This window comes from Phaenicophaeus curvirostris, chromosome 10 (assembly GCF_032191515.1).
Source record: "Phaenicophaeus curvirostris isolate KB17595 chromosome 10, BPBGC_Pcur_1.0, whole genome shotgun sequence".
Classification (NCBI taxonomy): domain Eukaryota; kingdom Metazoa; phylum Chordata; class Aves; order Cuculiformes; family Cuculidae; genus Phaenicophaeus; species Phaenicophaeus curvirostris.
The window spans coordinates 17,765,600-17,779,735 of NC_091401.1; the positions used below are offsets into that span (position 1 = coordinate 17,765,600).

General features: G+C 41.8%; 1 protein-coding gene across 8 annotated transcripts in view; it reads right to left on the bottom strand.

The window, feature by feature from the left end:
* Positions 1–14,136, bottom strand: part of LOC138724841 (calcium-activated potassium channel subunit beta-2) — a 150,567-nt gene that overhangs the window by 82,167 nt on the left and 54,264 nt on the right. The window contains exon 1 of one of the 8 annotated variants that reach the window (XM_069865177.1): positions 3,850–3,956. The exons of the other annotated variants lie outside the window; for them this stretch is intronic. The gene's annotated coding sequence lies outside the window, so the exon portion shown is untranslated. Of the gene's footprint in view, positions 1–3,849; positions 3,957–14,136 lie in introns of those variants that run through there. 8 annotated transcript variants of the gene reach the window in all.

Here is a 14,136-nt window from a genome sequence, read left to right on the forward strand (position 1 = left end):
TACAGCTGTTTTCCACATTCCTTTCCTGTCCTCTCTTCATGGCCATTTTGACCGTGGGCATATTTTGCAATCACCTGGGGTCTGCAAACAGGCATCACCCTCTCTCCAGCCAGGAGGGCTGTTTGCCTTCTCTCCTCAACATGGGAACCTTGGGCTGCAGTAAGTGAGCAATGAGGACGCTGCATGGAGAGGTCTGGGAATCCTTCTGTTAGGAAAGCAATTCAGGACCCATCTTGGGTCTTTTCCTTGTATGAAACCAGTTTTTATTCAGTCTTTCTATTTGTCACAATGCTCATATGAAGCTATTCTCCCTTGACCTGTGATAACTGGTCTGTGAAGATCATGTACCACTTGTGGTGATTACAAGGTTGCTTTATCCAGCATGGAGCATATCTCGGGTACCTTTAATCAGATTTTTCTCAGCCGTTATTTCAAGCCAAAGATCTCCTTCAGACAAACCACATGTAACTATGTCTGAGCTAATATTTACACCATTCCCTCAGTAGGTGTCATTTTCAGGTCCTCTGCTTTCATCTTGTAGTGCGCCTTGCTCAATACCTCATTCTGCCTTGGACAAGCTCAAGGAAAGCTAAGGTGAAATACTGTGATTTGACCCAACTGTAGCTGAAATCAATGCAACTTTTCTTTCTGTCATACTATTCATTTAATATGCATCAGAGTAGGGTTTTCCAGGTAGGAATGATGTTTGCAGTAGCACTGTGGTGCAACAAATAAACATTGAGGCTGACTGTGTGTATAGAAATTAAATTTGCTTGCTGTGCAGGGCAAAGGTAGCTGCAGTATGTTGGAAAAAGACACTGAATGCAAAGACCCAGCAGTAAGGGTAATAAGAAAGTGTTCTACATGTGCATAGGAAGTTTCTGATAAAAAGTAACACGCTTTTTAGGTTAGAGAAGCTGCTTATGAAAACGGTAGCTGGTAAAAGTAAAAGGAGCTTATTCTCCCCTCCCTGCAATTTGTCAGTCTCCAACTTCTTGCCTCCTGGTTGCACATCTCAAAACTTGGCTCTCATCTGAGGAAACGAAATTGAGTAAAAAATATTATTATGAAAGCAACCCGATCCCTGAGACTGAGGGAAAGATGTTACAGCTGTGGTATTTAATACAGTTTAAAAACTGATTACCCTGCATGTGAAAAAAATACTTTTCATTAGACCTTCTACTATGCATGTTATGCACCTTAATTCATATTAATGGCTCCTAAGGAACCATCATAGTTTATCAAGAAAGTAATATGCATTTTAAAAGCACTCAGATAGAGATTTACATGATAAACCTTAATGACTCTGGAATGCATTATTAGCAATCGTATACTCCTGGAAGCAGTCACTTCTGGCAAATCATATAATTGAAGAAGCTCACGGAAAACTTTGGCTCAGAATTAAGCTGTTGTTCAGCCACTCTCTAGGATTTATTTCAAGCATTAAGGGGCGCTTTCCACCTTAGTCTTTGTATGGCAAGTGGCTATTTTGTGCACAGGAACATCACTATGATCGCTTCTAAAGAAAACAACCTGTTAAGCTTTAAAGCTCATTATTTATCTCATATCAGCCTTATATTTCTGGCAATATTTTCCTGCAATTGTCCTGTCAGCCAGATGCTAGGTAAGATATCCATATAAACCTGTTTCATGATCTCTGTGAAATATGGCTGGAAGATAACAATGTTACTGAGATGATGTTTTTAAATCATGACAAAAGCCGGCTGGTAAATTGATAGCTTCTGTATTCTGTAAAGCCAATGGAAAAATTAAGATTGTGAAGAAGTGGGCTAGCAACTGCATTTCCTCCAGTGAGATGAGATGAGATCAAAGCAACTGTGAAAATGAAAACTCCGTGATTCTTAATTGTGCTGAAGATGCAGACCCTTATGATACAGACTCACATGGAACATGAAAAAAATGCATCCTTGGGAATAACTACGTGCTCCAAGTAAAAGGATTAACTGACCTTTCTGTGCCCTAGTCCAGATAATTTTACCCTGAATGTACTTCTTAGAGAGACTAGTCATGTCATTAAAAATGAGTAATTTCCACTTTTTTTTTCCACTGGATTCTGAACTGATATTTTCATTCTGTCAACTCTCAATTTTTTGGCTATCCTACATTTGCAATTATTCTTACATGGGCAGCCTCAGTGCTAGGGACTCACTTTGTGGTGTGGCTGGTGCTGCTAGCTGGTCAACCTCATGATGCAGTTCTGGGCAGGAAAGGCTGCCAGCACAAAATAGGAAGGAAAGATTTAACTGCCCAGGCCCATCGTTTGCCATCAGCATGCAGCCAGCGTGCTACCACAGCACTGCCTAGAATATTATTTTCTTTTGGTCCTTCGACTGGCTTCCCCTGTAGACTTGTGCTCTGTGGTTTTAAACCTTCTCTGTCACTTTGGAGGAAAGCTCTCCAGAGCACTGCTTTGAGGGGCTGTAAATATTCGTATATTCCACTGCCATCTAGAGAGAATTAATGTGAGCAGAAGAATGGCTTTAAAGCTCACTATAATCTTTAGATGCTTTGATACCAGAGGGTCTCGGCTGGAGCAAAGCTGGGCAGTGAACAGCTGGTGAGGCAAATTGTTCTGAAAGACTGAAAGCCTTAACTTATCTCAAGTGGCACTGTAAATGTCTGCCCGCTTTTGTGGGGCACGTGTTGTGGAAGATCAGCCACTTGCTTAAGTCAGCAGGAGGATGTAATGAGGCAAAATGGGATCAAAGTGGAGAAGGATAATTTATTGAACTGATCTGTTTTTATTGCGTCTCTGCCTGACAAGATTGTGCAGAAAGGTACATGCAATGGTGAGTTATAGCTGAGGAGGGCAAAGCAGGAATTGGCAAAAGACTGGACTGGCTGTGTCAGTGATGACCAGAGAGCGCCTGGCAGTAGATGTATGCCTTGCATTGTCCAAAAGTCGTTATCTGCTGGACTGCAGAGTAATTACTATGGCAAAATCACATAGAGCTGGTTAGTGCAGAAGCAATTAGTGTAGTGGACTAATTGCTCCTTATCTGAGCTCACTTGTTAGTGGGCCAGCCAGTGTGAGCAGTGGCCGGTCCAGCACCGACAGCATCTGCTCTGTGCAGGGGGAAAGCTCAGCCAGCCTTTGCTGGCAGCAGGATCATCCTACCTGGATGCCCCGCAGTGAAGGAAAAGCTGGAAAACTGCCTAGGATTTGCTTGGATGCCTTATTGGTTTTTTAGAGGGCTGCAGAGCAGGGGCTGAAGGCGCATGGTCAGGTGCTGCTTGTGAGGAATGGGACTGTTTCACTGTTACTCTTTCAAAGAAAAAAATCCAAAAATTTGTAAGCGTTCTGTATATGGCATAGGGTATCGATAACTGAGAAATTGTCTTCAGAGGCCCTCTTCCCAGGCTGCTTTTAGGCTATGCATGAGTTCCCTGTGGTTCCACTTATATCCTTTGCTGCAGAGCAGGAAGGAGCCCTGGTTATCCCCAGCTGACGCACACTCATTACCTGTTTATGGAAAGGCTAAATGTCCATGAATGCAAGTGCAAATCTGAAAAACTGGGCTGCCTCCAATCAAGCCACAGCTGTTATTTGGGTAAATGACGCGCAGCTTTGTCTGGAGCTGGAGAGTGGAAAAGAGAAGATTTGGGAAGTGCTGTACTGTCTGAGTTTTTTCCAACCTGGCTGGGAGTAGTATTTGCCTTCCCTTGGACAGGGTGGCCCTGAGACACCACAGTCCTGCCTTGATCCTTGCTTTATAACCCCTTTCAATAATTCATCAGAAGCAGACAGGGTCAAAGGCCACTTTTGATTTACATCTGGTCCCTTCCAGGTATGTCTGTAATGAGGTACCTGAAAGAAAGCATGCTCACCATCTTGACTATATCCCTCCTCGTTCTGCTTTGGTGAGCGCCATGGCAGCCTGAGCTTGAGCTGGAGAATGGTGGGAGGCAGCAGAAAAGGACAACTGATGATCTGGGATATTTGGAGGTATCTGGAGAGGAAGTAGTAGGTATAGGTAAATGGTCAATGAAGAAAGGGTGGATGACTTGCATGATGGGGTATTTTTCTCTAGCACATGAGAAAGGAAGGGGGAGGTGACCCTCCCACTGACCTTTCTCTGTTGAGTAGCCACATAGGAAAATAAAAAAACAGAGTGTGGTCACATCTTCCCCTCCCTTCCCCAGAGTGTCTCACTTAATAGCTGCCTGGGATGGATTTCCAGCTGTGTTAATTACCTCTAATTGGCTGCAGATTTCTGGCCAGCCTCACCTCTCCCCAGGAGGTGATGGCTAGGGGAAAAGAGGGATGACCTAATCTAAAGAGCTGCTTTTGCGGCTTGTGGCCAGAGACCTGCTGCATGTGTATTGCCCCAGTGCTCAGCACTGAAGCACTTTGGGCATCTTAGCATCTTTGGGTACTCAAAGGAAAAAAAATGTTTTAGCTTCCACTAGTTTGATAATAACTTTAGAAATACGCATACAAAAGTAATGTTTTTTCGACATTGGTTTCTCGTCACAGATTCCTTTAAGTATCCGATTCTGGTGATATCAACTGGAGCATCATATGAGTTTCTGGGAGCTATAACGGGAAAATAAACCTTGAAAAGGGAGTTTAAAGTGTTCATATGAAGACACAATGACGTTTTCCTTCCTCCTACCCCAAAGCTAGGCTTTGCTTTTGTGCTTGGAAAAAAAGCTAGCTAATAGTTTTAGGTGCGTTTGGTATCTGTTTATGCAAAATCTAAGGCTTAGCTGTGACAAGATGAAAGTAAATCTGGCTTTATTGTTTCTCTTCCTCGTTTAAATGATCACAGAAAGAGAGCTGTAGCCCTAATGCTCTGACATGCTCCTTTCACATCTAGTTTTAACTCTTATCAGTGTAAGTTAGAATTTGAAACGAATTTTCTGCAAATTTGTTTGCATGAAGGCAGGTTCAAAACTTGGCACAGCAACAGGGAAGGGAAAACCATTCAGAAATCCAGAGAAGCAAATCTGGCAGCATTTCAGCATTACTTACCTTGATCTAAAATCTCACTTGTGAACACTAGACCTAGTGGAAAATATGTGGTGCTCCTATCTTCTCCTCTTCTGTTAACTTGGTAGTACACATTACCTGACAGACTATGGGTCTCATATTATTGCTTAACTTCCATCACAAAAAATTGTGGTTATTAAACAGGTAACTAAATGATTCAGTGTAGGAGTGCAATTTCTGAGATAGAGTAGACACATCTGTGGCTAATGTGAATACTTAGAGTAATAATATTTAGAATTAATAAATTAGATTTTGGAATGGCCATAAAAATTCATGCTTCAAGGCTTAAAGTTAATCTCTGTCAGGATAAGAACTTCATTGGCATAGATTATCTTGCATTCACTGATTAAGGAATTTCTTGTATCTTCTTCTGAAGATGGTTGCTGGCTGGCTTTGAAGACAGGATTGTGTCTAGGCAGAACATCTGTCTCCTTTAGAGGAGCACCCACCCGTTGAAGAGGATGGTGCAGAGCACTAAACAGGCTGCCCAGGGAGGTTGCGGGGTCTCCTTCTCTGGAGATATTCAAACCCTGCCTGGACACGCTCCTGTGCAACCTGCTCTAGGTGAATTTGCTTTATTGGGGGTTCCTCTGGATGATCTGCAGCCTCTGCCATTTAGTGATTCTGTGCTGGCAGGTGTACTGACACAAAAGCATAAGGCACCAGTGGGCGCAATTCCATGAATGCAGGAGTAGGAGATGTTAATTAGGATTTAGTCATTGTACTGGGATTTGGGAGACTGAATGCTAACTTTGGTTTAGGTTTTCCATGTTATTTTGGACAGTGCACATAATTTTTCTGTGACTTGCTCATCTCCTTTCAAATAAGAAGATACCATTGCTTTTCGCACACTTTTTCAGTTGAAGCACTAATCCCTTACTGAGGAGGGATCAGTTCTTGCTATGGGTGGTACAGTAAGTAGCTGGTACTTTACAGTCATGGACCATGGAATCTGAGGGTTTTCATTTTTAGCTGTGATGCTGTTGCCATTCAATAAGAATAGCAGCTGTACCTCTGCATTTTCTGAATTTTATTGGTTTCAGCATTTGTTTTTGTGTTTCATTTTCCTGTGGTAAAACTACTTTTTACGCATAATAACCTGTTTGATTTTTCAATTGTGAGGATGGATGGTAAAGACGATCAGCAGCTAACAGAGGGTGAAGTAAATTGACAATATCACTGAAATCTGAATGAAGAAATCAGGGTAATTTATGATAAAATGCTTCTTTGGCAACACATGTTCTCTCCTATTTACATGGATTCAGCAAAGAAAGATACCATGAAGCAAGACACATCTGAAACCTCAGGAGCTGGGGAGATGCTGTCAGATATAATTTGTAACTGTTTTTTCATGTCTGGGAATAAAATAAGTTCCAGATGAAAAAGCTGACTTAGAGAGGAAAAGGAGCTCTGTTTGAATAAGCAACGTTTCCTAATCATGTGCATGTAAAAACCAGAAATATAACATATAAAATAACACATAGAAGGAATGGTAAAAAAAAATACTGCCCTGGGAAATGTGTGTCAGAATCTGAAAGGCACTTACGGCTTCAGAGAGTGAAAATGTTTTTCTGTAGTTACTATGAAAACTCATGCTGTTCTCCTGGATTTATGATATTACACAGTGCAATTTGATGGCAGGCAACAGGCTCTTTGAAAGAAGAGCTGATGGTCTGTTCCCTGTGACGCTGTAAATGCAACACACACCCTCCTGCCCCTCTGAAAAAAACAACAGCCAGAGAGAGCGAGCTAGGGACAGTATGATCTCTAATTACCCTTCCACCTTTCATTTCACTGGCCAGACTACTACTGCTCTGCTTCCCTCTGCCTGAGGATATTACTTATCACCCAACCAGCCTCAGATAGCTGCAAAATAATAATTCAGTGCCTGCATTACAGCAATTCATTTGCAGCTGCTTCTGTCCCAGTCTTTCATCCTTCTCTGCTGCTCACACCAAACAGTTTAGAAATATGAATAAGACCCTCCAGAAAAGCAAAGCAGCCAGAGAGAATGTGGGCATGTGAGCTTAGTTGCTGGGATCTGTGTAACCTCTTCTCTGTACAAGACATATGACAGTCGCATTGCTCAGCACGCTCTCAGGCTACACCTGGTGCGGGGTCAACACACTTGACTCTACAGGATGACCAACAGCCTGCGAGAGCAAAGGTGGCCGGAGGTTACTGCTTTCACAACATTATACAGTGTGTCACATGGAGCTTGTGTGTTTTGCTCAGTGGACATCAACTCAGAACAGTAGGGATCCGTGCATCCAAGGAAAACAGAGTGGCCAACAGGATAATGCCAATGATATCTCAGACATGGACAGCTACTTGCTGCCCTGTCCCTCTGAGACATTGCAAAACCATATTTCTAGGTGCAAAACCTACAGAGCAAATATGTATATGCTTGGGGTTTCATTTCTTCTGTGAAAGATATACTCAAACCTGTCAGACAGGAGTTGATTGGCAGTCATGCTTGAGGGGTGAGGGTGAGGGCAAGAAGCAGAGTGAGAAGTGCCTGGATGAGGCTGTGGGAAGGCTCAGGCTGCAATAAGGACTTCAGTCTTGCTGAAATCCAGCCTGGGGACTGGGCAAGGGTCAACACATAATGTGATGCTCATGGGATCCAGCCATGCTGAACTCATTTTCCCAGCAGATTCCCCCAGGACTCTCTAGGTACCTTTCTGATCTACCTCTTGAGCCCACTGCTGTATTCATGGGGTAGGAGAAACGAGGTGCTGCCTTTCCTGCCACGGCTCAGGCAGTTCTCATGGGGTTGTCCAATGCCTTTTGCAAGTGTTGCATTCATGTGCAATGTCTAAACACGTTTAATTGATCTTTATGGCTGTAAGTTTGTCTTCTACCTGGCACAGCCTGAAGTTTTAATATGCTACTATGTCACACATGTCAATAATAAATATGTCAATTAGATAAAATCATGCTTATTACTTTGGTAACTACTTTGCATTATGTATCATGCATGAAGGCGCACAAATATTGCTGTTTGCTAGCTGTATCGTCTTACAAACTGACTACACAGACACTCATTTAGATCTCATGCTGGGGACTTGCTCCTGCACCTCTGCTTGAAACAGCTAACAATGTGAGTGCTTCACTACAAAAAAGAGAGACTTTCAATATTAGGTGACACTATTGCAAAACAACTTTAGGTGACTGTTGGTGACCTTGAAGTTCCTTAATATAAAATCACCTGCCCACACCACACCTGTTTTCTAACCTGTAGGGAAGGTGTGATGACTGCTAGTTGCTTTGTAGGGGCAGGCTGAAAATGTAAGAACAATGCCTCAGTCCTTTGTTCCCCAGGGAAGTCTGAAGGTACTCTTGATGCCAAGCTGCTTTGAAAATCTAGTCCTTAATTTTGGCAATTCTTTGAAGATAAACTGCTGTTATTCTTGGTATTTCCAGTTTTCAGCAGATCCCAAATTTGTGATACTGTATTTCTGTCTCCCAACAGCCAAAGTAAGGCAGTGCACAGCCACCTTGTAATGAGCAAAAGAAAGGCAAGTGGCCTTCCTTCTGATGAAATACTTGTATTTGATTTTTTTTCAGCTTTGAGACAAGAATTAGGCTGTTTTTTTTGTCCCAAATGTTTTTTTCATCTTTAGTTGACTAAAAAATGATCTTTATACTCAGTCTCTGGCTACTGTTGGCAGTGTGCTGTGCAATCGGTTCTATTGGGTTGTCAAACTCCATCATAAAAAGAGTCAAGACTTTTTTCTCCTCCATCCCTGAGGGATACTTTTCACATTCTAATCCATTTAGGGTAAGGTGATTTGACATCTAATATACTTTTCAAATCAGAATATATCATGAAGTTAAAATTAAGCAATAACATTTATTCTTTGTTTACCTTTATAAACTCTGAACGTATCTTGGCACATTTAGCTTTTTTTTATATCTCTGACATATGCATAAGAAATGAAAGTTATCACTGTAAAGAAATGCAAAATTCATTCAAGATGCTGTCACAGGCTGCTTATGTTAATTCATGCACATCTGGGGGGCTCATAAGGCTTATAGAGTGGTTCAATGGAAATTATAGGGTTAGGGGTCTTTTTTAGTACTAACAGTTGTTAAAGGTGTCAAAGATAGTGAAGTCAGAGGAGCTTTACAAAGAGAAATGTATAACCAGCATTGACAGCAGGTGAAACTCATTGATGAATTCTAGTGAGATTAATTGGAAAGAATCGTCTCAACTTATTGTGTGTTGGTGGATTTTAAATTAATTATATTTTAACTGCTGTGGAGACAGACCTGAGAATAAATTTGTGGAGCCTAGTGTAAGTGGCTGCTCAATAAATGAGAGAGGAATAGAAAAGTAATCAACATTTTAGGTGTGTACAGAATGAAAAAGAAATCAAACACTGAAAATATTATTACAATGCCATTAACATAAATCAATTGCATGCTCTATCCTCAGAATCTTTTTTCATTTCTGGTCATCCTATCTCATAAAATCTTTAATGGATATAAAAAGAGTGCAGAGATTGACAGTGAAAATTATTAGATACGTGTAGAGATTTTTGTAGGAGAGGAGGCAATGAACTGCAGCTGCTTAGAAAAAAAAGCTTTAGCTCCAGTAAGAGACTTAAACACCTCAGCAGAATAAGAGTAGGTTGTAGGTGCAAAATGTGGTCCCTTGTCCACCTTACTCGCTTTCTCCCTAGCCCTCAGGGTCCTTGAATTCAGTGAATATGGTAGGTTTTTAATTTGAGGCCCCAGAAGGTCATGGTTTTACATCTGAGCAGGGCACTGAGGTACGTGGCAAGCAGGAACAGGTCACCTCTACTTATGGGACATGTATGACCAACCACAGCCCAGTGCAGGGCTCTTCCTAAGACCTGAATTATAAAAACAGAAAAATGGCCCAAAAAACTGTTTAAAAAGACACAATTTTCTGAAAGACCGACTTGAATGTCAAGAGTTGGTTCTGTGCTACATGTCCCTTGCTGGAGGTGGGATTTCAAGTGTTTCCTATCAGTGCCTGGTCCAGGTACCTTAGTTTGGGAGTGCAGTGAGCACACTGGCTGACTTGAGGATATTAATGCCCTTCCCTTTCCAGAGCCAATTGCTAAAAGGAAGCTGCCAATACCTCTGTATCATGCTAAAATATTTGCCGTAAGATACATAGCAATTGCTGAAAAGAGTTTAAAAAATGTCTAGAAATTTCTGTAGGAGAAGAAAGCATATACCTGTTGTGTTGAGCAAGTTAAATATTTTATCTTGTGCTTTTATAAGGTATAAATCAAATATGCAGCCACAGTAGGTTTGGGCAATGGTTCTCCTCTTGGCAGATTCCTCTGTGGATTTGTGCCATCCCCTGGAGGACATGTACAGGTTGGTGGGATCCCCAGACGTGGTACTACTTGGAGCTCACTGGATAGGCTTCTTGAAACGTTTCAGCAAAGAGGAAGAAGACCTGTCTTTCCTGCCGTTGCATTCAGGGTGGGCTCAGTCCCCTACTCACACAAATGTTCCCGACACCTCATCCATTCTACCTTTCTTCGTGGCAAAGGGAAGAGAGAAAATAAACAGTTTCTGAGTGAGATGTAAACAAAGTTTAACAAGTGGGCCTTGGAGTTGTAAAGGAACTCATGCACTTATGCTTAAATCATTTTGGTGGTTGACTTAGAGCCAAATCCTGCTAGCCTTACTGATGTAATTAGCCTGCTTATTGCTGGAGGGATACACATACAATTAAGGTGAGCACTGTTTGCTCTTTATTCTAGAAAGCAGCTGTCCGTGAAAAAGTAGTTGAGAAAGCGTAGTGGTGCTGAGGCAGTACAGTGACAAGGACTAAGAAAAACCTTCCAACTCAGATGTAAACCTGATGTCTTTCAAAGAAGAGGGATGGATTGATGGACACTGCTCTGAGTGGAAAGCTAAAACCTGACAGTGAGATATGTGTCCTCACATGTTTGTCCTGTGAGACTGCAACTGTTGTTAGTTCCCCGGTTTCTCCAAAGGGAACTGGCTAATTAGATCTATAATTGCCATTTATCAAAAAGAGTATCTAATGTCTCCCAGTGATATTTTCCCCTCTCTCCCTGCTATTTCTAAGGCACCTATTGGTGTGGCACATAAGAACCATCTGGATATCTGGCTAGTGACCAGGAGGCTGTGATATGTAAGGCTTTTTAAGTAGAGACAAGAGAAGGGATAGTAGAAAGAGCAGACAAACAGCTTGTTTTAATGGAAGCCAGAGAGGGCATAAGTGAACTTAGAAACAAAGAGGGCCAGATAAATACTTTTGTCCAAGATTTCCTGCTCAAATAAGAGGTGGAGTATTTGAAATCTTCTAGGAACTTCCCTAGGTATATTTAAATTGCCTGAGAAGTGATTGAAGACTAGTAGTGCTGCTGTGTTGACTCTACAGAGAATACACCACAGAGCAGGAATGCTTCTGTGGAGTAAATTTCTTCCTGCTCTGCCAGAAGAACCTCTGCAAATGCTGTGTATTCATGGCACAGATGTGCTAGAGTTTCATTAAGGAAGGACACAGCTTTGAGATCAAGATTCCCGACTTCCTTCTTCCATACCCTGAATTCAAGGAAATGTCCAGTTTTTATAGAATTATAGACTCATCAGGTTGGAAGAGACCCATTGGATCATCGAGTCCAACCACTCCCATCACATATGAAACCATGCCCCTCCGCACGTCGTCCACCCGTCCCCCAAACACCTCAAGGGAAGGCGACTCAACCACCTCCCCGGGCAGCCCGCCCCAGTGCCCAATGACGCCTTCCGTGAATTTTTTCTTCCTAAAGTCCAGGCTAAACCTCCCCTGGAGCTTGAGGCCAAGCTTTGGTTCATAAGAAATCTTTGGTTCATAATCTTAAATCTTTGGTTCATAAATCTTTGGTTCATAAGAAATCAAACAAACATTATAAAATGGGAATTTTCCTTTTTGATTGATCTTAAGAACCTATGAATAGTCTAGTCCAAGGTTTTACTGTGATGACACTTTCGTCTTCTGGCTGATGATAAATTCACTCATGTCAATAGAGTTTACTGTTTGTATTAGTACTGTCCCCCATGTGAGTCCCTGTCTGGCAGAATATAGTTGCTAAGAAAACTTTTGTTGTCAATTACCAGGATTTTTCCCTGAACTCTGATGATTCTGAAGCAGAGTTTGAGCTTCTGGTGTTACGACAGAATTTTGCAAGATGGCTTTTGACAGTCCAGGTCCCAGCAGGGAAAGACTCCTCACTTGATATCAATCAACTTCTTCATCAGACAGGAAGAAAGAAAAGAAATAAGAAACTCGCCTAGAAACACAAACCTAGTTTAAAAGGGGATCCTCCTTGAATGAGATGAATTAGTGTAGATGTCTATAAGACAAGCGTATTCATGTAGGGAACCCTCTGAAGGCAGGCACACCTAACAAAGACATCCGGTTCATGCACCAGATAAATTGTTTTAAAATGCAGAGTTATTTTGTGAGTTCTTAGTGAATAAGTGCATCCCCATATGCATCTCTGAAGAGATTTTTAATCAATTGCTTTCAGTCATTTACTTTTTGTAAAATTAGAACAGTGATGAAATAGACTGGCTGTGGAGTTTGGCTGAGGAAAAATTATACAAATCCACTTGAAATATGACTAAAACAGAAAGTAAGAAGAGATAAAAAACTTTTTTTTTTTTCTTTTTTCAAAGCTTGTTTGCCTGTGACAAAATCCTTCCAAATCAGCTGCACACAAATTACTGGATTGTCTTAATTAAGGTCTATCAAAAAAAATCTGCTGTGGGCTTCTTGGGATATTTCACAACCACTCGGTATGTCCTGTGACACTTTTTGCAAGATGGGGCAATGTATTTCTTGCACTTAATGATTAGGAGAGCAGCAGAGCTTTCAAAGAGCAGAGTGGCAACATAGTCAATGTTTCATATGGAAGCAAACAAAGAGGTGAAATTTGTCAGAAGTTTATGCTATACCTTGATGCATCATTAACTTAGGTTTTCAAAAGTCAAGGGACTTTTCATTTGCAGATCCTCTAGTTAATAAAATGCCATGGTTACAAATGAACTTCTTTGTTCCCTGCTTAGATTATTGCTCCCTATGCCTTGAAGTATATATGCTTTGTTGAAAGAATTAAAAGATGTCCTAGTTGCATTGATGATTTCCACTCAGGTTTCCTTTCTGAAACTGTTATTTCCTGGATCAGTAAACTTCGCCAAATCACAACAATCCTTCTTACACCTCCTCTGCAAGGATTGTTTTTCACAGCTGAATCTATCCTTGCCCTATCACCACAACAGCAGCTCTGAAATTCAAGATGCAATCTTAAAACCTGCTCATCAATAGCTATATGGGCTCTGATGATCGAAGACCAGTAAGCACAGACAAGCTGTTGCTGTATTTTTGCCTTTCAGTTATTTTATAACACTTGGGATCTAACTTGGGTTCTACAACATATTGCCTGTAGTTGAGATGTGGTTATCTGAAGCCTGGTTTTGCATCAGTTTCACTGGGTCATTAGAACAGAGGGATTGAGGAGTGTTTACCTGTGCTAGGACTGCAACTGCCCCTTGCTACCCATACCTCACCCCTGGCTATGCTCTTCCTATTTTTCTTGTACCAGCTCTGGTGCTCGTTGGCTCCCAACTGTGCTCCCTCAGCCTGTCAAAACCAAACTACAGTTTGCTGGAGGTTTTATGAGCTGCCTGGGCTCCCAGAGGGCTAGGAGAACCTGGGGAGGTACAGGGGGGTATGGCTGGATGGAAATGGGAAGGCAATGGGAGAACAAGGGGTAATGCTAGTCCTGGGGCAGCTGCAAGCCCCAGGGGAGCCTGGCTGCTGAGTCCACTGGGCTGTCCCCCCTCACTAAGGTCAGAGAGTCGATCTGTTCGACAGTAGCATTGAGGAGTAAACTCGCCCCTGTGGACTGAGAGGGACACAAGCCTCCAGAAGCATTTAATATTCCTTTGATTCCTCTGACTTTGATTTAACCATGGGCTGTGATGCTTTAAGTATCAGATATTAATTAGAAGTGGTAGAGTTGTGTCCCAAAGGGATCATACTCCTGGTCTTCTCACCATTCCTAGTTTGACTTTTTTTCAAGTTACTGCTCTGAAACATTATTTATTCACTCAGGAGCCTG